The 25,514-nt window shown below is 47.8% G+C and overlaps 1 long non-coding RNA gene across 1 annotated transcript in view; it reads right to left on the reverse strand.

Annotated features, from left to right (window-relative positions):
• LOC143935068 (uncharacterized) overlaps window positions 1-25,514 on the reverse strand; it is a 152,067-nt gene that overhangs the window by 25,959 nt on the left and 100,594 nt on the right. Inside the window, exon 2 of the long non-coding RNA XR_013263455.1 lies at window positions 24,057-24,173. This is a non-coding gene — a long non-coding RNA (uncharacterized LOC143935068). The remainder of the gene's footprint in view (window positions 1-24,056; window positions 24,174-25,514) is intronic.

The raw sequence follows: 25,514 nt of genomic DNA on the forward strand, positions 1-25,514 counted from the left end.
AGTACGTTTTCTCCTTCACTGATGGGCACTGATGGGGCTGCACTGACTGGCACTGATAAGGCGGCACTGATGGGCATTTATGGGCACTGATATGTGGCACTGATAGGCGACACTGATGGGCACTGATAGGTGGCACTGATGGGTGACACGGATGGGCACTGATAGGTGGCACAAATTGGCATGGATAGGCGGCATGGAAGGGCATGGATAGGTGGCACAGATGAGCATGGATGGGCACTGATGGGTGGCACGGATGGACACTGATAGGCGGCATTGTATTGTATTATACTGATGGATGCCAATCAGTGATGCCCATTGTGGGCACTGATTGGCATCCATTGTGGGCACTGACTGGCATCCCTGGTGGTCTAGGGTGGCATACCTGGTGCTGGGCATCCCTGGTGGTCTGGTGTGGGCATCCTCGGGGGGGGCTGCGCCGATAATCGATCAGCACAGACCCCCCTGTCAGAGGAGCAGCCGATCATCTCTCCTCTACTCGACAGAGGTGAGCGAGGAAAAGCCGATCAACGGCTCTTCCTATTTACACTGTGATCAGCCGTGATTGGACACGGCTGATCACGTGGTAAAGAGTCTCCGTCTGAGACTCTTTACTGAGATCGTAGTTGCGGGGTGTCAGACTGACACCCCACAACAACGATCGCCGCGATGTGCGCCCCGGGGGCGCGCGGCGGCTCAAAATCCTGATCACGTCATATGACGTCCGGTTAGGATTTTGAAACCACTTTGCCACCGTCATTTTGCTATAGGGCGGGCAGCAAGTGATTAAATACCACCAAAAGAAAGCTCTATTTGTGTGAAGAAAATGACAAAAATGTCATCTGGGTACAGTGTTGCATAACCGCGCAATTGTCATTCAAAGTGTGACAGCGCTGAAAGCTGAACGTTGGCCTGGTCAGGAGGGGGGTGAAAATGCCCGGTAGGCAAGTGGTTAAAGAAAAGAAATCTATATTAATATGTCTGGAAAGAGTTAACATGTAATTTTCGGTCTGAGCAGATTTGTATTTGCAGGGATTACCAGCATAAGTACTGATGTGATTTTATTTTATTTTTTTCCTTTTTTATTTTCCTCCGACTGTAAGATGATTAAAAACTCTCCACCTCTTCTGCATACCTCTGCGGGTTCCTCCGTCTCTCTGCCCCGCGCCGCGCACAGACCTCGGCGCTCTGCGCAGCATGCCGGTACACGGCGCAGACAAGACCCGGCGTGCCTGCACGCGGTGGGGAAAAAAAAAAAACACATGGCGTTTTAATATCGGACTCCGAGCGATCGCATTCACCTGTCACAACCCACCGCTGATCGTCACGGCTCATTTACTGACAGCAAAGGAGAATCCGAGCATTGAAAATGCGAATGAAGTTCATTTATCCTTGCTGAAAAAATAAAAGTAAAAAAAAAACGAAGAGTTGCTCGGCTGCATTTTTCACGTCGGTGGGAAAAAGGTAAAATAAAAATGTAAAGAGCCAGTACACAAATAATAATCACAGACCCCCCCCCCAAAAAAAAGGAAACGAAAAATGCAAAGAACACCAATTTAGATCAACACTACAGCAAATACACCTAAAATCACACCCTGTATATACAGTAAATGGGGGGGGAAGTAGATTTTGGGTTTTTTTCGTGAGCAAATTTCAACAAGACCTGTGAGTCTTAGGTATAGTATAGTCAGGGCTGCGGATGAGGCAGTACAGCCGGCCCTCCTGTACTGGGCCCGGGCCTCATCAGTTCAAAAGGGGGGGCCCGGGCTTCATCAGTCCAAAAGGGGGGGCCTGGGTCTCAGTACAAAAGGGGGGACCCGGGCTTCATCAGTTCAAAAGAAGGAAACAAAAACGCAAAGAACACCAAATTAGATCAACAACACTACAGCAAATACACCTAAAATCACACCCTGTATATACAGTAAATGGGGGGGGGGGGGGGAGTAGATCTTCTTTTTTTTTTTTTTTTTTTTTCGTGAGCAAATTTCAACAAAACCTGCGATCTCTGAGTCTTAGGTATAGTATAGTCAGGGCTGCTGATAAGGCAGTACAGCCGGCCCTCCTGCACTGGGCCAGGGCCTCATCAGTTCAAAAGGGGGGGCCTGGGCCTCATCGGTTCAAAAGCGGGGGTCCGGGCCACATCAGTTCAAGGGGGGGGGGTCCGGGCCTCATCAGTTCAAAAGGGGGATCCCGGCCTCATCAGTTCAAAAGGGGGGTCCCGTGCCTCATCAGTTCAAGGGGGGGTCGGACCTCATCAGTTCAAAAGGGGGATCCCGGCCTCATCAGTTCAAAAGGGGGGTCCCGTGCCTCATCAGTTCAAGGGGGGGTCGGACCTCATCAGTTCAAAAGGGGGGTCCCGGCCTCATCAGTTCAAAAGGGGGCCCGTGCCTCATCAGTTCAAGGGGGGTCGGACCTCATCAGTTCAAAAAGGGGAGGTCCGGGCCTCATCAGTTCAAGAGGGGCCGGACCTCATCAGTTCAAAAGGGGGGATCCAGGCCTCATCAGTTCAAAAGGGGGCCCGTGCCTCATCAGTTCAAAAAGGGGAGGTCCGGACCTCATCAGTCCAAAAAGGGGAGGGGCTGGGTGCACTGTCTTATTGCCAACACTTGTGACTCTTGTGCAGTGCTGCCGGCTTCTACTTTTATTTTCTTCCTCCGTCTGCACTGCAGGGGGATCAGTTCTAGTATCTGCGCCCCCTGTCTGTCTGGAATCCATGTGCCCCTTCCCCCCCCATTACTAAGCTCTGTGGGGGGGCGGATTGAAATGCATTCGGGGCGTGGCCCGGTCGGAGTCCAGGCTGAGGTTGCCACTCATCTCTCTAGGACACCTTAGATGTGCGACCCCTTTTTCTCTTGCCCCTTTTCCCCTCAGTGCTGCCGTTTTCCCTCCTCTCCTCTCCTGCCGGCAGCTGCTGCGGGCACAAGGTGGGTTGTTTCAGGATGGTAAGCGGACGGGCGGGGGGGGGCTCTCCATCCTGACTGAACACACCACCATGAATAAACACAGCCAGTGATCAGTAACCCCCGGTATTTTTTTGCCCTCTCAGGCGGCCGGTGTTCTAGCCAATTCATCAAGATCTCCAATGACATCGCTTCCGCGGACTGTAAACCTTCATTAATTGGAGATTTCGATGACTTATCATTTTTACACAACAGCGGCAAGCGTGTAAACTCCGGTACATGGAGACTTTGCTGTTTTGACAAAACAGCGGGTAACGAGGAAAAAGTTGTGCCGCCATTTTGTTGGTTAGTATCAGAGTGAAATAACAATATCCGCTCATAATAATGTGTACCGGAGTGTATACGGTTGGCGGTGTTGTGTCCCAAAACAGCAAGTGGTTGAAATCTGCAATTTCTGACGGTTTTCAGTACCTGGAAGTGACGTCATTGGAGATGAATTGGCTATTTTGACGGAGCACAGGCTTTCAGAAAAAAAAAAAAGTGATCTTGGTGGTGGATTTGCCGCGAGATCACATTACTAGGCGGCCGCTGCATTCTGGGCGTTTCCAAACTTGCCGAAGCCTTCTGTAAGCCTGGAACCGATCCGATGTGGCTGATGGCTAGGCAGGAAGCCAAGTGAGAGCAAGATGGCCCCCCACTCTATGCCCTTGGAGAACTCGAGAGACCTCTGACATCATTTCCAGTTCTCGCGTTTTTTTTTCTTGACCGCTTTAAGACCAGCCCCCCCCCCCCCCCCAATCATTGGACTACGGCAGGTTGGCTCTCGTGGCCGAATCGCTTTAGGTGTACGTCGGCCACTTTAAGATTTAAGAGCGGCACCGGCGTCATGCCCGCCCCCTTTCGATGTGCGTGGCCAGCGACCGCAATGTCCGCCGGCCACCCGCGGTCGCTCCACAGAGAGCCAAAACGGGGATCTGTCATTGTAAACCAACAGATCCCCATTCAGACAGGGGAGTAGAGAGAGCTTGTCTGTTCCTAGTGATTAGGAACGGCGATCTCTCTCCTCCAGTCAGTCCCAACGCCCCCACAGTTAGAAACACCTCCCAGGGAACACATTTTAACCCCTTGATTGCCCCCCCTAGTGTTAGCCCCTTCCCTGCCAGTGACATTTACACAGTAATCAATGCATTTTTTATAGCACTGATCGCTGTATAAAAATGTCAGTGGTCCAAAAAATGTGTCAAGTGTCCGATCTGTCCGCCGCAATGTTGCAGTCCCACTAAAGATTGCTGATCACTGCTATTACTAGTTTTAAAAAAAAAAAGACAACTTTTGCACAAACCAATGTACACTTATTGCGATTTTTTTTTTTTTTTAACCAAAAATATGTAGAAGAATACATATTGGTCTAAACTGATGAAGACGTTTTTTTTCTTTTTTTCTTTTTTTTTTAGATATTTATTATAGCAAAAAGTAAAAAATATTGGGTTTTTCCCAAAATGTTATCTTTTTTTTTGTTTTGTTTATAGCACAAAAAAACGTGTGCGTAGAATACATATCGGTCTAAGCTGATGAAGAAATTTTTGGGGTTTTTTTTTATTTATTTTTTTGGATATTTATTATTATAGCAAAATGTAAAAAATATTGTGTTTTTTCCAAAATTTTCTTTTTTGTTTATAGCGCAAAAAAAATAAGAAGAAACCGCAGAGGCGATCAAATACCACCAAAAGAAAGCTCTATTTGTGGGAAACAAAGGACGTCGATTTTGTTTGAGTACTACGTCGCACGACCGCGCATTTGCCAGTTAAAGCAGCACAGCGCCGTATCGCAAAAAATGGCCCGGACATTAATGGGGACAATCCTTCCGGTCCTTAAGTGAGTAAATTCCTTACTATTGTAATTCGAAAATTCTGCTAAGTCCGAATAAAATTTTTATTCGGAATTCACTTTTAAACCTTTACTGTATATATGTTGCAATGTGTTTCCATTTCTAATTAATTTTCAAATTCGGATAATTCGTTTTTTTTCATTCTAATTTTAATTTTGGGTTCGTTGATACTTGTTACTATTGTGTTTACAGAAATTCGGACACATCCGAATAATGAAAATTTTGTCTGAATTTCGATTTGTGAAAGCACATATCCAGCTTCCGGCTTCCTCCAAGTTTTAAGCGTGATTGTTCCGTATAATGTAGACATTTCTTCACGCGGTAAAAAAAAAACGGCATTGGATTCATCCAGGCCTTCTAAAATCAATAATTTTAACTGAATTTGGAGCTGCACAATTAATCGCCAATCATCGTTCTCGCCGATCTTGACTAAAGTGTTTCACAATTCTCTCTATGCAAAGAATTCTCTCTGCTCTTCTGAAGACACAGCCCTTAAAAGAAAGAGAAAAACCTAGAATCACAACATTCTTTATCAGTTGAACTTAAGTATAAACATTGTAACAATTTGTCAATGGAATAGACTTTGTGTGTACAATATATTATGTCTGTATTTGTGCAGCAGTCTTTCAAATGCAATTTAAAAAAAAAAAAAAAAAAAAATACTTTAATGAATTAGGAAAAAAACAAACAAAAAAACTAACCAGTAAAGTTGCCCCATTTTTTTTTTTTTGTATAATGTGAAAGATTTTACGTCGCGAGAATAGTGAGCGAATCGTGATCTTTTTATTCTAAGCAAAAGAATTGTGATTCTCATTCTGGCCAGAATCGTGCAGCTCCAACTGAATTGCTTGCCAAACTCTGACTGGACCCCCTGTGCTGCTCCTGAGCCCCACAGCAGACACGCAGCCTCCGTTGTGCCCCCCCCCCCCCCCAGGGGAGACGCAGTTTGGGCAGACGCAACGCGTAAAACTGAAGCTTCCAGTGGCTTTCGCCTTAAAAGGAGGAAAAAAAAAAAAAGTTGAAATGACATCCACAGAGAGGAGCAGATTTTTTTTATATTTTTTTTTTCCCCTTTTCCGTATTCGGAGAGTTGTTTACCATGGGAGGAGGAGGAGGCGCACCGTGCCAAAGTCAAGGACTGAATGTCCCTTTTGGCAGCACAGCCACATAAAATTCAGCTAAATGAAGCAGTCGCTGAAACGGGATCTTTGCCGGGGGCCGAGGGTGCTGTCACCGGGGTCAACCCCATCCTCTGGCTGACCCACAAAGACCGGCGCTCATGCTAGGTCCGGACGCCGGGGGGGGGGGGGGGGGGGGGGTTCCCAAATCACGCCAACGACGAGGGGGGGAGGGGCCCCCCCCCTTCTGCGGCTCCCATCAGTCTTGTCTTACATTGGTAAATATTCACTTTTTCCAGGGTAGCCGAGATGGCTAATGAGCTCGCAAATCCCAGGAAAAACTGCTGCGAAATGCATAAGCAGATGTACCACGTGACCCGTCCTGGCTGGAAATAGAATGTGCTGCTTCCATTAAAGCCGGACTCCGGGGCCAAAACGCACAACTGAGAGTAAACCCCGGTGCTTTCCTGCGCAGGGCAAGATGCAGAGATCCCCTCCCCCCCTCCCCAAACTGCCAAAGCAGCTGCACATACTTGCCTGTTCCTCGATCCACTGACACCACGTCTAACCACAGATCTGGGAAGCCCTGTATAGGCTTCAATCGATGGATTCGAGGTGAACCCCTTTTGCTGCCAAGAGCCGTTTTTTTTTTTTTTTTTTTTTTTTTTGCACAACAAAAATTTACTTTAGGCCTGAAGGTTACTTAAAGTGGCGTTCCACCCAAAAAAATTGAACTTCCACTTTAAGTGCAGGTGACCCCCTGAATTGCCACTTTTGGCATGTCATTTTTCATTTCCCTGAAGAAGGGAGTTACCCTGAATCTCCCGAAATGCGTCGGACTATAGGAGAAGTGCTTTTTGCTTATATACCATACATTAAGTATCATTTTGTGCGTGACTGTTGTCTTTGATCATTATAGTGTTTTTATCTAATACATTTTTCTATTGTCTTCTAAAAGCTCACCCTTAAAGTCCCTATGTACCGGGGGGTACTTGCTTTTATATACATGTCATTTTTTGAGGGGGGGGGGGGGCGGGTACCCTGTTTTTATGGGCACCCAGCTCCCACTTCCTCCCCTGGCTCTGCAGCGCCGGAAGGAAGTTCCCCTCTCCCCCTCCCTCCCTGCAATCTTTTGGGACACGTCACAGGTACTAGAAGATTGGCTGGCAATTCAAAACGTGGCTTGTGCATGCGCAGCGTGTAGCGTGGCTCATGCCTGCGCAGCGTGCAGCACGGCTTGTGCATGCACAGTGCGCACCCGGCTGTGAACTGCCCACAGTTAGAACACCGGCTCCTCTGAGAGGAGGGGGAGAGGAGCGGGTCTTTGTGCGCCCCCATGGCTGGAGCGTGGGACAGGTGAGTGTTTGATTAATAAAAGTCGGCAGCTACACTTTTTGTAGCTGCTGACTTTTAAAATGGGTGGAACTCCGCTTTAAAACCCACAGTGTTTTTCATGAAAGCAGACACCCTACAGCCCTGGTGCCCAACCTGTGGCCTTTTTGGTATACACTACATTACCAAAAGTATTGGGACACCTGCCTTTACGAACTTTAATGGCATCCCAGTCTTAGTCCGTAGGGTTCAATCATAAAGGGGACACCCACTGGAGTTCATTTCAGGGATGTTGCCTTTTAAAGTAGCTGTGTAAGTACAATATATTACCAAAAGTATTGGGACACCTGCCTTCACACGCACATGAACTTTAATGGCATCCCAGCCTTAGTCCGTAGGGTTCAATATTGAGTTGGCCCACTCTTTGCAGCTACAACAGCTTCAACTCTTCTGGGAAGGCCGTCCACAAGGTTTAGGAGCGTGTCTATGGGAATGTTTGATTATTCTTCCAGAAACGCATTTGTGAGGTCAGGCACTGATGTTGGACAAGAAGGCCTGGCTCGCAGTATCCGCTCTAATTCATCCCAAAGGTGTTCTACCGAGTTGAGGTCAGGACTGTCAAGTTCCTCCACCCCATACTCACTCATCCATGTCTTTATGGACCTTGCTTTGTGCACTGGTCCAAATCATTTGGTGGAGGGGGGATTATGATGTGGAGTTGTTTTTCAGGGGTTGGACTTGGCCCCTTAGTTCCAGTGAAGGGAACTCTTAAGGCGTCAGCATACCAAGACAGTTCGGACAATTTCATGCTCCCAACTTTGTGAGAACAGTTTGGGGGACGGCCCCTTCCTGTCCCTACATGACTGCACACCAGTGCACAAAGCAAGGTCCATAAAGACATGGATGAGCGAGTTTGGGGTGGAGGAACTTGACTGGCCTGCACAGGGTCCTGACCTTAACCCGATAGAACACCTTTGGGATGAATTCCAGCACAGACTGTGAGTCAGGCCTTTTCGTCCAACATCAGTGCCTGAACGCACAAATGTTCTTCTGGGAAGAATGGTCTAACATTCCAATAGACTCACTCCTAAACCTTGTGGACGGCCTTCCCAGAAGAGTTGAAGCTGTTATATCTGCAGAGGGCGGGGCCAACACAATATTGAACCCTACAGACTAAGACTGGGATGCCATAAAGTTCATGTGTGTGTAAAGGCAGGCGTCCCAATACTTTTGGTAATATAGTGTTTGCTGTGCAGTCCTTGGACCTCAGCAGCCATTAGCATGTTCCCAGTTTCGTATTGTCATATTTCTTATTATCTTCTGCAGCATATCCCCAGCCAACAATGTATCCTGTCCTCGCTCTCTGACCCTCATTTCCTCTATTAGGTCTGCAGTCTCTGACAGTCCTGTCATGCACTACAATACAGTGTACTGAGCATTACGTGCGGCTCTTCGGTGAAGTCAGGGGTAGTGATGGACGAACTTCCGACGGGACGTTTCGCGAACGCGAAACGCGAACGGACACAAACGTTCGCGAAAACGACCGTTCGCCGCGGGCTCCATTGACTTCAATGGGAGGCGAATTTCGCAAACCTTTAGGTCGAATTTGCGGCCACGGGGTAATTATTAGGGGGTAGCACGTAGTCCCACCACCTGGACAATAGCATAATACATGTATGAGGTGAATTTGGGATCGATAACTACAAGCATTTTTTTTTTATTTGGGAAATTGTTCTGACAATTCAGGACTATGGAGCTAATGAAGGCAATGGAGGAGAGGGAAGGTCAGGGACCAGGGTAGGCAAACAAGAGGGTGCAGGAGATACAGAGCACTGACAGCAGCACCGTAATACAGAGCACTGACATCAGCACCGTGACATACAGCGCTGACAGCAGCTCCGTGACATACAGCGCTGACAGCAGCTCCGTGACATACAGCGCTGACAGCAGCTCCGTGACATACAGCGCTGACAGCAGCTCCGTGACATACAGCGCTGACAGCAGCTCCGTGACATACAGCGCTGACAGCAGCACCGTGACATACAGCGCTGACAGCAGCTCCGTGACATACAGCGCTGACAGCAGCTCCGTGACATACAGCGCTGACAGCAGCTCCGTGACATACAGCACTGACAGCAGCTCCGTGACATACAGCGCTGACAGCAGCTCCGTGACATACAGCGCTGACAGCAGCACCGTGACATACAGCGCTGACAGCAGCTCCGTGACATACAGCGCTGACAGCAGCTCCGTGACATACAGCGCTGACAGCAGCTCCGTGACATACAGCGCTGACAGCAGCTCCGTGACATACAGCGCTGACAGCAGCTCCGTGACATACAGCGCTGACAGCAGCTCCGTGACATACAGCGCTGACAGCAGCTCCGTGACATACAGCGCTGACAGCAGCTCCGTGACATACAGCGCTGACAGCAGCTCCGTGACATACAGCGCTGACAGCAGCTCCGTGACATACAGCGCTGACAGCAGCTCCGTGACATACAGCGCTGACAGCAGCTCCGTGACATACAGCGCTGACAGCAGCACCGTGACATACAGCGCTGACAGCAGCTCCGTGACATACAGCGCTGACAGCAGCTCCGTGACATACAGCGCTGACAGCAGCTCCGTGACATACAGCACTGACAGCAGCTCCGTGACATACAGCGCTGACAGCAGCTCCGTGACATACAGCGCTGACAGCAGCACCGTGACATACAGCGCTGACAGCAGCTCCGTGACATACAGCGCTGACAGCAGCTCCGTGACATACAGCGCTGACAGCAGCTCCGTGACATACAGCGCTGACAGCAGCTCCGTGACATACAGCGCTGACAGCAGCTCCGTGACATACAGCGCTGACAGCAGCTCCGTGACATACAGCGCTGACAGCAGCTCCGTGACATACAGCGCTGACAGCAGCTCCGTGACATACAGCGCTGACAGCAGCTCCGTGACATACAGCGCTGACAGCAGCTCCGTGACATACAGCGCTGACAGCAGCACCGTAAGCAGCCCCAGGAGGAAGTCAGCACAGCACAGGGATGGTGTGATCCCCTCATAATAAGAACCCCCAGGAGGAAGTCAGCACAGCACAGGGATGGTGGGAGCCCCTCATAATAAGAACACCCAGGAGGAAGTCAGCACAGCACAGGGATGGTGGGAACCCCTCATAATAAGCAGCCCCAGTAGAAATATGACACCGCTCAACCTCTTCAAAGAGGAGGGTAGGGGCATATAGTACGGTGTGCTTTTTTGGGTCAGGGAAGTGAGCCAAATGAATTAAGAAGGTCTGTGTGCTTGATTCCAAAAATTGTTTATAGACATATACATGGTCTACTGATCACATGTGTTGAATTCCTCCGAGATCCATGCCTCATTCATTTTTAGAAATGTGAGGTAGTTAACACTGTGGTGAGCTAGGCGAGTACGCTTATCGGTCACAATCCCCCCTGCTGCGCTGAACGTCCTTTCGGACAGGACACTGGATGAGGGGCAAGCCAACAGTTCGATTGCAAATTGGGCAAGCTCTGGCCAGAGGTCAAGCCTGCCCACCCAGTAGTCTAGGGGTTCATCACTCCTCAGAGCGTCCACATCGGCCGTTAACCCAATGTAGTCGGACACCTGACGGTCTAGGCGTTCCCTGATGCTGGATCCGGATGACACCTGTCGATGGGTCGGCTGAAAGAATGACCTCATATCCGAAGTCACCAACACATCTTCAAACCGGCCTCTTCTTGCAGGCGCTGTTGGATTGGTACCCGCAAATCCTTCTCTGGGAGTGGGAATTGCTCCTCTGCCAGCGCACGCAAAAGCAGAATGCAGCATTTCTCGAAGCAAGGCCTGGAAGTGCTGCATTCTGACAGCCCTCTGCGACGGCGGTAACATTTCCGCCATTTTGTGTTTGTACCGGGGGTCTAAGTACGTTGCCACCCAGTACTGGTCCTTGACCCTCATGCTTTTTATACGGGGGTCCCTATTAAAACACTGGAGCATGAAGGCCCCCATTTGCACTAAAGTGGAAGCGGTGTGGTGGCCTGGCTCCTGCTCATCATCCAGGATAATGTCGTCCTCTTCATTCTCCTCTCCCCATCCTCGCACAACAGGGATCCCAGAAAGGTTTAAAGCATGCTCTTCTTGCTCCTGCTCATCCGCCCCGGCACCATCCTCCTCTGACTCCTCATCAGACTCCTGTTGTTGACTTGTCTCAGATAGAGTAGCCCCCCCTGGGAATTCATCCAGCATTGCGACTTCCTCATCTTCCCGCTCCTGCTCCTCCACAGCCTGATCAATGACACGACGCAATGCACGCTCCAGAAAGAAGGCATAAGGTACCATGTCACTGATGGCGCCATGGCTGCGACTGACCAGTTTGGTGATCTCCTCAAATGGCCGCAGAAGTCTGCATGTGTCGCGCATGAGCAGCCACTGGCGCGGTGAAAAAAAACCCAGCTCCCCAGAACCGTTTCTTTCGCAGAGTTCATACAGGTAGACGTTAACTGCACGTTTCTGCTGGAGCAGCCTATCAAGCATATAGAAGGTTGAGTTCCATCGCGTCGGGCAATCGCAAATAAGACGTCTGACCGGCAGATGGTGTCGCCGCTGAATGTCAGCAAGGCGAGCCATGGCCGTGTAAGATCTTCTGAAATGGGCCGAGATTTTCCTTGCCTGCCGCAAGATGTCCTGGACCCCAGGGTATTTGACAAGGAATCGCTGCACGACCAAGTTTAAGACGTGTGCCATGCACGGCACGTGCGTGATTTTGCCCTGTTTCAATGCGCTAAGCAGATTGGCACCGTTGTCACACACCACTTTACCAACTGTCAAATTGAGCGGTGTTAGCCACTCATCTGCCTGTGAACGCAAAGCTGAAAGGAGTGCCGGGCCAGTGTGGCTCTTTGCTTCCAGGCACAACAGACGCAGCACGGCATGGCAACGTCTCACCTGGCATGTGGAATAGGTTCTGGGGAGCTTGGGCGGTGCAGTGGAAGAGACGCTAGCAGCGGAAAAGGAGGAGGCAGCTGAGGAGGAGAGGGAGGAGGATGGAGTAGGAGGAGGAGAAGAAGAGTCAGGCCTGCATGCAATCCGTGGCGGTAAAACCAAATCTACACGGGTGCCACGGGTTACATGCTTGACGGCCGTCAGAAGGTTCACCCAGTGGGCAGTAAAACTGATATACCTTCCCTGCCCGTGTTTGCTAGACCACGTGTCTGTGGTCAGATGTATCTTGGCACCGACACTGTGTGCCAGAGATACATTCACTTGCCGCTGAACATGGCCATATAGCTCTGGGATGCCCTTCTCTGAGAAATACTTCCTTCCTGGGACCTTCCATTGTGGTGTTCCAATGGCCACAAATTTGCGAAAGGCCTCCGAGTCCACCAGTTTATATGGCAGTAGTTGGCGGGCTATGAGTTCTGACAAGCCAGCCGCCAACCGTTGGGCAAGAGGGTTATCCGGCGTCATCATTTTTTTACGCTCAAACATTAGGCCCACGGAAGCCTGCCTTTTTGCAGAAAAATGTGAGCTTGGCGTGATGGAAGGTGGAGTGGAGGACAATTGTGAGGAGAGAGGAGAAGGAGAAGTAGAAGACGAGGCTGGACGGTGAGAGCCTGCAGTGTGGCTTTGTGTGTTCCGTTGCTCCCACTGGGCTCGGTGATGGCTGCTCATGTGCCTTCTTAAGGCGGTCGTCCCTAGGTGAGTATTGGGCTTACCGCGACTAACGCGTTGACTGCAAAGATTGCAGATGGCAACGCTATTGTCAGCAGCGGACACGTTAAAAAAAGCCCACACTGCGGAGCCATGTGCCGGTGTCCTGGGAGCGCCAGATGTGACCGTACATGGTCGATGACTCGCTCCTGATACATTTGCAGTCTGCTTTGTCCCTGCTGTGCAATGTAAGTCATTGCTGCTTCTCCTCCCTATCTGCTGGTCCATATCTCCCTCTGAACTCCCCTCCTCTTCCTCTCTTGTGGGCACCCACGTGACATCACTAGACACGTCATCATCAACGTCACCTTCCCCACCGCTATAAGTAGAGTAGGCAGCAACACCGGGGACCAACCTCCTCCTTGGGCTGATCTGGGTACTGGCGTCAGACTGCTGAGTAGCGCTTGTTGCTACCTCCTCTTCCTGATCCAATACCAAGAGTGGCTGCGCATCAGAAATGTCCTCTTGATATGGATCGGAAAATAATTCCAGTGACTCAAGCGGAAGGTATGTGGTGGTGGTGGTGGTGGTCGTGTTGTTGGTGGTAGTGTCTTTGGGGGTGCACATAGCAGAGAGTGAAGAAGAGGGTGCAGATCGAGAGGATGAGGAGGGTGCAGAAGAGTAAGGCTGAGCGAGCCACTCAACCAAGTCTGGTGCATCCTTTAAAGTAATTGAACGCACCTTCTGCAACTTCCCACTTTGGCTCAAGCCTGTTGCTCCTGCCCTACCCCTACCACCCCTGCGGAAGGGCCTGCCTCTTCCTCTGCATGTCATTTTTTAAATGACCCTGTGACAAAACTCTTAGTCCCTATACCGCTGAAGGACTGCTGCAGTATAGGTGAGCGGTCAGCAGTGGTGCACGTCAACCCTATCTATTGTGGACCTATAGCGGTCCTTACAGAACAGCAGACTGTACCGCACTCAAGCCTATGTACCGTAGCACCCTATACCAAGTTACCAGTCCTTATAAGAACTTTTGTGGACCAAGCAGGTTGTGTATTAGTGTTTAGCAGACTGTACGTCAGTCCCTATACCGCTGAAGGACTGCTGCAGTATAGGGCAGCGGTCAGCAGTGGTGCACGTCAACCCTATCTATTGTGGACCGATAGCGGTCCTTACAGAACAGCAGACTGTACCGCACTCAAGCCTATGTACCGTAGCACCCTATACCAAGTTACCAGTCCTTATAAGAACTTTTGTGGACCAAGCAGGTTGTGTGTTAGTGTTTAGCAGACTGTGCGTCAGTCCCTATACCGCTGAAGGACTGCTGCAGTATAGGGCAGCGGTCAGCAGTAGTGCACGGCAACCCTATGTATTGTGGACCGATAGCGGTCCTTACAGAACAGCAGACTGTAACGCACTCAGGCCTATGTACCGTAGCACCCTATACCAAGTTACCAGTCCTTATAAGAACTTTTGTGGACCAAGCAGGTTGTGTGTTAGTGATTAGCAGACTGTACGTCAGTCCCTATACCAATGAAGGACTGCTGCAGTATAGGGCAGCGGTCAGCAGTAGTGCACGGCAACCCTATGTATTGTGGACCGATAGCGGTCCTTACAGAACAGCAGACTGTAACGCACTCAGGCCTATGTACCGTAGCACCCTATACCAAGTTACCAGTCCTTATAAAAACTTTTGTGGACCAAGCAGGTTGTGTGTTAGTGTTTAGCAGACTGTGCGTCAGTCCCTATACCGCTGAAGGACTGCTGCAGTATAGGGCAGCGGTCAGCAGTGGTGCACGTCAACCCTATCTATTGTGGACCGATAGCGGTCCTTACAGAACAGCAGACTGTACCGCACTCAAGCCTATGTACCGTAGCACCCTATACCAAGTTACCAGTCCTTATAAGAACTTTTGTGGACCAAGCAGGTTGTGTATTAGTGTTTAGCAGACTGTACGTCAGTCCCTATACCGCTGAAGGACTGCTGCAGTATAGGGCAGCGGTCAGCAGTGGTGCACGTCAACCCTATCTATTGTGGACCGATAGCGGTCCTTACAGAACAGCAGACTGTACCGCACTCAAGCCTATGTACCGTAGCACCCTATACCAAGTTACCAGTCCTTATAAGAACTTTTGTGGAACAAGCAGGTTGTGTGTTAGTGATTAGCAGACTGTACGTCAGTCCCTATACCAATGAAGGACTGCTGCAGTATAGGGCAGCGGTCAGCAGTAGTGCACGGCAACCCTATGTATTGTGGACCGATAGCGGTCCTTACAGAACAGCAGACTGTACTGCACTCAGGCCTATGTACCGTAGCACCCTATACCAAGTTACCAGTCCTTATAAGAACTTTTGTGGACCAAGCAGGTTGTGTGTTAGTGTTTAGCAGACTGTGCGTCAGTCCCTATACCGCTGAAGGACTGCTGCAGTATAGGGCAGCGGTCAGCAGTAGTGCACGGCAACCCTATGTATTGTGGACCGATAGCGGTCCTTACAGAACAGCAGACTGTAACGCACTCAGGCCTATGTACCGTAGCACCCTATACCAAGTTACCAGTCCTTATAAGAACTTTTGTGGACCAAGCAGGTTGTGTGTTAGTGATTAGCAGACTGTACGTCAGTCCCTATACCAATGAAGGACTGCTGCAGTATAGGGCAGCGGTCAGCAGTAGTGCACGGCAACCCTATGTATTGTGGACCGATAGCGGTCCTTACAGAACAGCAGACTGTAACGCACTCAGGCCTATGTACCGTAGCACCCTATACCAAGTTACCAGTCCTTATAAAAACTTTTGTGGACCAAGCAGGTTGTGTGTTAGTGTTTAGCAGACTGTGCGTCAGTCCCTATACCGCTGAAGGACTGCTGCAGTATAGGGCAGCGGTCAGCAGTGGTGCACGTCAACCCTATCTATTGTGGACCGATAGCGGTCCTTACAGAACAGCAGACTGTACCGCACTCAAGCCTATGTACCGTAGCACCCTATACCAAGTTACCAGTCCTTATAAGAACTTTTGTGGACCAAGCAGGTTGTGTATTAGTGTTTAGCAGACTGTACGTCAGTCCCTATACCGCTGAAGGACTGCTGCAGTATAGGGCAGCGGTCAGCAGTGGTGCACGTCAACCCTATCTATTGTGGACCGATAGCGGTCCTTACAGAACAGCAGACTGTACCGCACTCAAGCCTATGTACCGTAGCACCCTATACCAAGTTACCAGTCCTTATAAGAACTTTTGTGGAACAAGCAGGTTGTGTGTTAGTGATTAGCAGACTGTACGTCAGTCCCTATACCAATGAAGGACTGCTGCAGTATAGGGCAGCGGTCAGCAGTAGTGCACGGCAACCCTATGTATTGTGGACCGATAGCGGTCCTTACAGAACAGCAGACTGTAACGCACTCAGGCCTATGTACCGTAGCACCCTATACCAAGTTACCAGTCCTTATAAGAACTTTTGTGGACCAAGCAGGTTGTGTGTTAGTGATTAGCAGACTGTACGTCAGTCCCTATACCAATGAAGGACTGCTGCAGTATAGGGCAGCGGTCAGCAGTAGTGCACGGCAACCCTATGTATTGTGGACCGATAGCGGTCCTTACAGAACAGCAGACTGTACTGCACTCAGGCCTATGTACCGTAGCACCCTATACCAAGTTACCAGTCCTTATAAAAACTTTTGTGGACCAAGCAGGTTGTGTGTTAGTGTTTAGCAGACTGTGCGTCAGTCCCTATACCGCTGAAGGACTGCTGCAGTATAGGGCAGCGGTCAGCAGTAGTGCACGGCAACCCTATGTATTGTGGACCGATAGCGGTCCTTACAGAACAGCAGACTGTAACGCACTCAGGCCTATGTACCGTAGCACCCTATACCAAGTTACCAGTCCTTATAAGAACTTTTGTGGACCAAGCAGGTTGTGTGTTAGTGATTAGCAGACTGTACGTCAGTCCCTATACCAATGAAGGACTGCTGCAGTATAGGGCAGCGGTCAGCAGTAGTGCACGGCAACCCTATGTATTGTGGACCGATAGCGGTCCTTACAGAACAGCAGACTGTACCGCACCCAAGCCTATGTACCGTAGCACCCTAGACAGACCAAGTTACCAGTCCTGATAAAGAGCTTTGTGGAACAAGTGAGTTGTGAATGATTAGCAGACTGCAGCAGAAGGGCAGCAGTCAAGTATAATATTCTTTCTATATTTGGAAGAAAGAATATTATACGTGTACAAGCCTATTACCGTACCACTGATACCAGTCCTGAAAAGAACCTTTGTGGAACTAATAGTAACAGCAAGTCTTTAAAATTATCCTCACTGCCTGACACACTGCTTCCTGCCTGTCCCTATACAAATTGGCAAAAAAGAGTAGGCTGGAACGATTAGCTGGAACAGCTCTTTTGTGGACCTGATAGTAACAGCTAATGATGATGATGATGATGATGATGAAGAAAGACTAATCTGGCTGAGCTGTCCCTAAAATAGCAGCATACAGCGCTCTGTCCCTTTATCTAAACTGACAAAAGAAACTCAGGCTGCTGACCTAACACCTATACCAGTCCTGAAAAGAACTTTTGTGTACCAAATAGCTAGCGTTTTCTCTGTCCCTACTCCACACAGGATCCTTTCCCTACAGTGACAGAAGAAAGAATGTAAAATGGCCACCGGATCGGGTGTATTTATAGGTTAGGGGGAATGTCCAAGTGTCCATGAGCTGTCATGTCTCAATTGGTTGTCCTGTAACACATGATAAACGTGTCACGAAAGGTTAAAGTTCTTGTATACATTAAACACGTAAGTCCGCCGGGGCGAACGACGGAAAAAGGCGTTCGAACCCGCGGACGGCGAAAGTCGGAAATTCGCCGCGAAACGACCGCCGGGCGAACCGTTCGGCCATCACTAGTCAGGGGCCACATTTGAGGCCCTCTTACAACCGCTGCCATAGAGAGAATAAAATTGTGGTAGTTCCAATTTTTTTGTCACGCACAACAGTTTATGAAAGGCAAAACTTAAGTAAAAAGGTAATTTTAGGTCACAAAAATGAAATAAATTACCTAATTTTTTTGGGGGGTAAAATATAAAATAAAATGGCTCTAACCCTTTCGCTGCCGGAGCAGTTTTTGCATTTTTTTGTTTTTTTGCACGTTTAAAAAAAATAAAAAAAATAATTTAAGGCGTTTTAGGCCTGAAGATTGTTTTAAACCCCCAGAAAATACTTTATATTTTCTGAAAGCAGAGACCCTAGGGAATAAAATAGTGGTAGTTCCAATTTTTTATGTCGCACGATATGAGTGCAACGGTTTATGAAACACAAAATTTCAGTCAAATATACACCTAAAGTTAATATTTCTGTTACAAAAACACAATAAATTACCTATTTTATTTTGGTAAACTGGAAAAAAATGAGGTTCACACCGAGTGCATAGATACCCAACATGTCAAACTTTAAAATTGTGTGCACCTTTGAAACATCAACAAACTTCAGTACCCTATATTTTCATATGCAATGCTTTAAAAGCCCCCCCCCCCCCCCCCTATAGGTCAGCAGTTTAGACCTAAACTAGAATTATTGCTCTCACTCGAGCGTATGCAGCAATACGTAATGTGTAGCCAATAAATCGAATGGGGTGCAGATCGTGCTTCATTCGTTTCTTCCCGGGCCACACTGGCTGGAGACAATGATAACGGGACCCGGAAATTATGTTTTACATGAGGCTTCCAGGTCAATAGCAGGAAGGGGAGCCACCTCAAGACCAAGGCAGTAATATGTAACATGTAGCCAATAAATCTAATGAGGTGCAGATCGTGCTTCATTTGTTTCTTCACTTGCCCAACTGGCTGACACCAGGACCCAGAAATTATGTTTTACATGAGGCTTCCAGGTCAATAGCAGGAAGGGGAGCCACCTTTAGACCAAGGGCCTCCTCTAGACCAAGGGCCTCCTCTAGACCAAGGGCCTCCTCTAGACCAAGGGCCACCTCTAGACCAAGGGCCACCTCTAGACCAAGGGCCTCCTCAAGACCAAGGCAGTAATATGTAACATGTAGCCAATAAATCTAATGAGGTGCAGATCGTGCTTCATTTGTTTCTTCACTAGCCCAACTGGCTGACACCGGGACCCAGAAATTATGTTTTACATGAGGCTTCCAGGTCAATAGCAGGAAGGGGAGCCACCTTTAGACCAAGGGCCTCCTCAAGACCAAGGGCCTCCTCAAGACCAAGGGCCTCCTCAAGACCAAGGGCCTCCTCTAGACCAAGGGCCTCCTCTAGACCAAGGGCCTCCTCTAGACCAAGGGCCACCTCTAGACCAAGGGCCACCTCTAGACCAAGGGCCTCCTCAAGACCAACAAATGCAGAGTTTTGCCCATTGGGACTTTAGATGAAACGCCACATAGCCAGTAATAAAAACATAGTACAGGTTTATTGAGTATATGCCAGCAATAGAACTGGGAAAAGGTGTCATAATGCCAAACAGTTGGCCCAAATATACAAATCCATTACACAGTTACATACAGTAGTCTAATAGTCCATGGTAAATGTGTCATGGCATCTATGGTGACCCTACGCGTTTCATGAGTTGTCTCACTCTTCAAGGGTTGATGCGTAGACATAATCTATAAAGTAAAATGGTTAAAAAAAATATAACGTCGTAATGAACATGGAAATGTATCGGGTAGCTTGAAATGTGGGACTCAAACTAAGGCATCCATACTCGCAGAGGTGCAGGATTCTGCATGCCAAAGTCCCACCGGCAGCCACCGGTGATGTCTGACCCCGGGAGCTGTGTGGGCAAAGGATCCAAAATGGGGCCATCAGAGCAAAAACTGGACGGATGGGGAAAAATGGGCAAACAGAACCGTCCAACATGGCCTGCCAGGATGTTGACTTTAAAAAAAATAGTGTAATATGGGCGATGATGTGTACAATAAATTAAGAATGAAAATAAAAAATGATGATGAAAAGGTGAAAAAAATGTAAATAATGAATAAATGGGCAAAAATAACCAAATGGTACAATTGGGAATGGTGAAAGTGACCTGCACAGCCGAATGAAATGAGATGCCACAAGTGAAACTAAGTATATGTGTTCTAAAGTATAAAATGCAACTTGGTGAGGTAGTGACACCAGTGCATGGGAATATCCCAGTAGTGCAAGGTCAAATCGGGTCAAAAAAGTAAATATGTGTAACAAATAGGGGAGGGGGGGGGGTGTTTGTACCTACCAGGATCAAAGTCATGCTGACCAAAAATAGCGTGTGTTCAACCACCTGGGAGGCATTGCATAGACTGGTGTCCTGAGCCCTCCTATTTATAGCCCTGGACAAACAAAATGAACCCCACCATCCCTGGTTGCCATAGGGGGAAGGCCACCTCAAGACCAGAGGCCACCTCAAGACCAAACACCAACCTCTAACTAGCATTGGAGTTTAAGGGGATCACCATAGGGTGCCTCTTAGGCCTCGGTTATCTTTCATGCAGATTGAGAACCTTGTAACCTGAAAGTACTATTAATGGGGGCTCTTTGATTTTGCATTAACTTATCAGTTCCACCATATAATATTTTTATATATTTTTTTTATACATTCTTTATTTTTAAAAAGAAACCTCAGGAAAGGTACATTACAGTTCAACAAGAAGGTGTAAAAGTAACCAACACATAGTGTATTTTCCGTGAGGATGAAATAATATAGGAATACTCCATAGATATGGGTTATAACAAGCATGCCATCCAATGAAGTCAAGTCAGTACATACAGATAACATGGTGGAATGAGGATAACATAGTTCCCTTTGACAGAGTTTTAGTGTGTTCTGATTTTACCTGAGGTTTGATTTTTGACACAGGAATACTGGGTCTTTTGGTAGAGGGAGGTCTGTAAAATTTTGAAAAATTGTGTGCATCTGTGTGCAAAAAAAATCTGCAAGGCTGGGTAAGACCAGAATATATGGAGTACGGTATATCTCCAGCAAGAGCTCAGTATAGAAGGGATACGGTACCAGCGGGTCGCGATTTTGTACCCAGATTTCTGGTATTTATTGCTGCTAGAAGACTAGTAGTAGGGCGTAAATATTTTGGATCTCGCCACCGGTGAGAGAGGAGTTTGGAGGTCCTGTTCCCAGTGATCTAAGAAGGGGAGTGGGGTTTGCAATGTCCCTTTGTAGGTTAAGGCTGGTGCATGCCACTCTTGACCAGTAGTAGGAGTCATAGGATGTTGAAAAGGAGGGCATTGGGTAGGGACAATTGAGGGTCCCAGTGAAGGAGCCAGGGGTATAAAGTCAGGATCATGTAACATATATTCAGATGTCCAAGCCAAGATAATAGTTATTGAGGTGCCCACATTTTGTATCCTCTGACATAGAGAGTTAAATGCCTTGCTGTACAGGACAGAAATTAATTTGGGGTTTCGGAACACATTAAATAGAGAGGGGAAAATAGGATGGTGAGATACCATAGACCAGCCATTCTCAACCAGGGTTCCTTGAGCCCTAAGACTTATCTAGGGCTAGGGACTCCTTGAGTTCCGGCTAACTGACCTCCCATTTGATGGTGCTTGCACGGTTCCAGGTCCAATGCCACTTGGTAGAGCCAGCTACATGACTGCAAGGGTGTCATTCCAGCCAACCTGTAAAGAGGCACTCTTCCCACTTACCACCAAGAGTGTAAGGGATATTTTACCAATAACCCCCAAAAAAATAATCTTACTAGGGGCTCTCTGAAACTCAAAAAGTATGTTAACGGTTACTCTGGGATAAACAGGTTGAGAGAGGCTGCTAAAGACAGTGAATACACGATTGGCAGATACACCAGGTTGGTGCTATGGTTGGGTATTTATGAAGGTCCAAGGCTGGAAGCTCAGTTCCCCACAGTAGTCTGTTCACTGGGAAGGAAAAAAAATGACTTGTTCCATCACTATCCATTGCTTTGCTATGATTTGCCTGTTCCAGTTGAGTGCTCTCGCCACATGACGAGCCTGATGGAGCATAATATCGTGTAGAGACATTCCACTGGACTTTTTCCATCTGTGGAGTGTGTTGTGTTTGATACAGGCAGATTTGAAGGTCCATACTGTTAGATTGAATAGATATGAAGTACGATAGGGGTATGTGGAGTGGAATAGTCCAAAGGAGATACTAGAATATGGGGTAATATGGTTTGTATGTGTATATTGCATCTTCCCACCCATAGAAAAACGTTGGTTCACCCATACCATCGGTTTGCTTCTAAAAGATGCAAGACCGGGAGTAAAGCTAAGGGTGAAGAGTTTTACAAGGCAATTCAGCAGTAGGATTGTCTAGTACTTGACATGAGAAGGTACCCATTTAAAAGTAAATGTTATTTTGAGTCTGGTGGCATTTTTATCTTTCACTCGCACCAATGATAGGACACTATTCCTCCCACTGACACCAATGATGGGGCCCTATTCCTCACACTGACACCATTGATGGGGCCCTATTCCTCACACTGACACCAATGATGGGGCCCTATTCCTCACACTTACACCAATGATGGGGCCCTATTCCTCACACTTACACCAATGATGGGGCCCTATTCCTCACACTGACACCAATGATGGGGCCCTATTCCCCACACTGACCTCAATGATAGGACACTATTCCTCACACTTACACCAATGATGGGGCCCTATTCCTCACACTTACACCAATGATGGGGCCCTATTCCTCACACTGACACCAATGATGGGGCCCTATTCCCCACACTGACCTCAATGATGGGGCACTATTCCTCCCACTGACACCAATAAGGGTCCGCTATTCCTCCTACTGACACCAATGATGGGGCACTAGTCCTCCCACTGACACCAATGATGGGACACTATTCCTCCCACTGACACCAATGATGGGGCACTAGTCCTCCCACTGACACCAATGGTCCACTATTCCTCCCACTGACACCAATGATGGGGCACTAGTCCTCCCACTGACACCAATGATGGGGCACTAGTCCTCCCACTGACACCAATGATGGGGCACTAGTCCTCCCACTGACACCAATGATGGGGCCCTATTCCTCTCACTGACACCAATGATGGGGCCCTATTCCTCTCACTGACACCAATGATGGGGCACTATTCCTCCCACTGACACCAATGATGGGGCCCTATTCCTCACACTGACCTCAATGATGGGGCACTATTCCTCCCACTGACACCAATAATTGTCCACTATTCCTCCCACTGACACCAATAAGGGTCCGCTATTCCCCCCACTGACACCAATGACACCAATGATGGGGCACTAGTCCTCCCACTGACACAAATGATGGGACACTATTCCTCCCACTGACACCAATGATGGGGCCCTATTCCTCCCACTGACACCAATGATGGTCCACTATTCCTCCCACTGACACCAATGATGGTCCACTATTCCTCCCACTGACACCAATGATGGGGCACTATTCCTCCCACTGACACCAATGATGGGGCACTATTCCTCCCACTTACACCAATGATGGGGCACCATTACCCCTCCTGGCGACCACAGGTTTTTACTCCCACTGACCACTAAAAGCTGGGGCATTTTCTACTCCCATTGGCTACAGTCCAAGCCCCCCCCCCCCCCCCCACCCCATCCAACGTCTGAAAGACAGTCAACTGGACCTTTTGTTTACAAGGTCTGGAGATCCCTGATCTAGGGATTAAACAGACATGACATCCTGTAGATTGACTCTCCCGTTTTCCTAAACGTTAAAGTGTCCAATTCTACTTTACAGCCGAAGTGTCACCCACCCAACTCCCAAATCTTGGTGGGCCGTTGTGCGGATACATAAACAATGCACCCGGCCCCCAACGGTCCTTTTGAAAAACAAGGACACTTGGAGGCCAAAAACAGTTGAGTCTTTTTGATCAACAAGTACTGCTCTCCTATAGAACACTCTTGGTACACAATGTGCCATGCCGCTTTGTCCCAGCCACAGTGTTGGGCGTTCGCCATGCTCAGTGTGACGCCACCTGAATAAGAGGAACATTTGGCCATGAGATGAAAGATGGAATCCTTCTCTGAGCTAAAACAAAAAACCAGCACAGGACGATCCAGCCAGCAGAACCAGCGCCGTTCTTTTTCAATATAATCCACGGACAATGGACAAGCCTGCCCTGTTCCACCAAGCAGCACGGAAGGCCCTCAAAGATATGTTTAATTTCCTGCGTGGAACTTACATCTCTCCGAGTGGCTCCATCCGTACGAGCTTAATAACCCATCACCACGAGCAGCTTGCGAAGGTCCAGAGAAGAGGATTATTGTTCTCTTAGGGGCCCCTGATGCCACAATGACAGCTGAAGAAAAAAAAAAAAAAATGATAAGCATTAGTCTTCAAAAAATCAAAAAAAAAAAAAATTTATATTTAACTTTATTTATTAAAATAAAAAGTTTTTAAAAATTCTATTTTCAAAGGCTACGTCCAAAAAAAAAAAGAAAAAAGGAATAAGCATTAGGCCGCGTACACACGCGCGGACTGTTCGCCCAACTTTGTCCGCTGAACAGTGTTTGGGCGGACAGTCCGCTCGTGTGTGGGCTTCAGCGGACAGTTTCAGCGAACAGTTGGACGGACAAGGTTTTTCGGAAATTCCGAAAAACTGTCCGCTGAAACCTTGTTTGAGCGAACAGTCCGCCCGTGTGTAGGCTTGTTCATCAAACAAAGTTGCGCGCATGCTCAGAAAGGATTTTCACGCCGAAAGCTATAATGCAGTGTATAGGACGTCGTATTTTTCGTCCCGTCGTACGTGCCGTTCACGTCATCGCGCACGGTTTCAGCAAACTGTTCGTTCGTCGTGTGTGGGCATGTCCGTCCATGCTAATTTTGAGCGGATTGTTTGCCGAAACTGTTGGACGGACAAAGTTGGGCGAACAGTCCGCGCGTGTGTACGCGGCCTTAGTCTTCAAAAAGTCAAAAAAAAAAATTTATATTTAACTTTATTTATTAAAATAAAAAGTTTTTACAAATTCTATTTTCAAAGGCTACGTCCAAAAAAAAAAGGAAAAAGAAATAAGCATTAGTCTTCAAAAAGTCAAAAAAAAAAAATTTATATTTAACTTTATTTATTAAAATAAAAAGTTTTTACAAATTCTATTTTCAAAGGCTACGTCCAAAAAAAAAGGAAAAAAAAAAAAACTGTACTGAAGGTGGAGGAGTTAACATGATGGAAAGAAACTATCATTCTCAGAAGGACAGAAATCAAGGTGCGTTTTGGATTTGAGTGTATTTATATATACATTTATTATAAATGTATATATTTAGGACTTATTGTAGGCATTTATATAAAGGCACCAACAATTTATACAGCACTTTTACATATTGTACATTCACATTAGTCCCCCAAGGAGCTCACAATCTAATTTATCTCACATATATGTTCACATAGTAGGGCCACTTTTTAGACCCCAGCCATTATATCATTGTGGTCTTTATTTGACTTTTTTCACAATCTTTCTTTACTAAATAAATAAAAAAAAAATTGGGCTCAGGAAGGGCTGTTTTTTGGCACAAGAACAGGCCGAGGATGGTTGAAAAGAGCTTCTGTAGCCATAGGCTGCCATATATAAAGCCATTTTGCCTTCCCTATTAACTATGATACATTTTGGAGAAATGAAAGCACTCCGTTGTGTTTATTTTACTA

Source organism: Lithobates pipiens, unplaced genomic scaffold (genome assembly GCF_037356315.1).
Source record: "Lithobates pipiens isolate NorthernLeopardFrog02 unplaced genomic scaffold, aLitPip1_a1.2 Scaffold_28, whole genome shotgun sequence".
In the NCBI taxonomy this organism is placed as follows: Eukaryota; Metazoa; Chordata; class Amphibia; order Anura; family Ranidae; genus Lithobates; species Lithobates pipiens.